Here is a 1,618-nt window from a genome sequence, read left to right on the forward strand (position 1 = left end):
TATTATAATAATAATAATAATAATTATTATTATTATTGATATTATTTATTATTATAATATAATTATTATAACAATAATAATATAATAATAATAATAATAATAATAATAATAATAATAATAATTATTATTATTATCATTATTAGTCATTATTATTATTGTCATTATTATCATCATCATCATTACAATTGTTATCATTTTCATAATGGTTATTTTATTTGTCATTATTATTGTATTAATGGTAACGCTACTACTACTGCTTCTACTTCGATAAGTGACATATGGTGTCAAATAAGTCACGTTCTAATATCCCAATGTTTTTCATAATCAATATATTGAAATACGTCACGTGTGTAACTGTGTGACGTGGCGTTCGATAATATATTTTTAATATTCAATGTTAATCTTTAGCATCTGGTAAGAAAAAAAAATGCCAAACAGCACTTCTCAGTAATGTATTTATAGCAATGCTGGTGCTTGCGTTTCACACAGTTGTTTGAGCACTCACTGTATCGAGTGAAGTAAGCTGTCAAGTTTGCTGTTTCTTTTGGCAACAACTTCAGGTGAGTATATAAACTCACAATTTGTGAAGCCAATAATGCTGACACTTCTCCAGTTCAAAGCATCACGGTATCGACACAAAATGTCTTAACTCCCTCTTCAACTTGTTTTTCATAATTTCTGGAACAGTAGATCTAATCATCAATCTGCAGAATACCACCTCTCCCTTACTAAACCTCATCTTCATTTCCTCACTGAAACACAGGGGTCAGACGCAATTGACGGTAGCCACTTTTGTTTTCCATTCTACTTTCTCTATTCTTATCTTCGTTCTAAAGCTGAATGTTGCGTCTAGCTAAGTGTGCAACGACTTGACTTGCTCTCGTGCCCATGCTCCTAAATCTTTCGAGTTTTCCACATTCTGGCTACGACTTCAGAGTCATTCTCTTACTACATTTATCTACGTTATATACCTCACATCTAACTCCTCTGACAATAAGAAATTCAATGATCATTCAACTTCAAAATGTGGAGTACATTCTGTTTCTCTTACCTTTGGTTGAGATCTCCATTTTTATAGACATCAAGGTTCACCATATGCTTTGGCTTTCTCTTCTTTCTGTGATCATCCTAGTGAATTAGCTTTCAATTTTGTTATCATACATGACCTAGAGCTATTGTTGTATCACTCTACTCGTATTCCTGATCATCTGGACATACTTTTAATCTGTTCTCCATAGGAAGATTCTTAAACCTCTGTTGCTTGACAATCTTCTATCTGATCGCCAGTATGGGTTCCGTCCAGACTGCTATACTGGTAATCTTCAGGCTTTCCTAACTCAGTATTTTTCATCCCGTTTAGAGGTTGTGACGAAACTTTTGTCCTATTCATTCTTGTGCAAATGGTGCCACCCAATATTTTTTAACCTCTCTTTAGAGACGACCAACCCGTCAGGAAATATCTAAACAGATAATGCAGGGAAGACATAGAGCATCTGGTGTCTGATCATTCAAAATTTCTGATTAGAGAAGAAAAATAGCATTGTTCATTGCCTCAAAAACTCAATTCCTCCACAGATCAAATCGACACAACAAATATTTTCTCTTCTTCAGTGACCCT

At 33.4% G+C, this 1,618-nt stretch overlaps 1 protein-coding gene across 1 annotated transcript in view; it reads left to right on the forward strand.

Moving 5' to 3' along the window:
• The first annotated feature begins 467 nt into the window (after positions 1 to 467).
• The window catches only part of LOC123514617 (keratin-associated protein 5-9-like), a 4,346-nt gene continuing 3,195 nt past the window's right edge, over positions 468 to 1,618 (forward strand). The window contains exon 1 of the mRNA XM_045272604.1: positions 468 to 560. The gene's annotated coding sequence lies outside the window, so the exon portion shown is untranslated. The remainder of the gene's footprint in view (positions 561 to 1,618) is intronic.

This window comes from Portunus trituberculatus, chromosome 38 (genome assembly GCF_017591435.1).
Source record: "Portunus trituberculatus isolate SZX2019 chromosome 38, ASM1759143v1, whole genome shotgun sequence".
Classification (NCBI taxonomy): Eukaryota; Metazoa; Arthropoda; class Malacostraca; order Decapoda; family Portunidae; genus Portunus; species Portunus trituberculatus.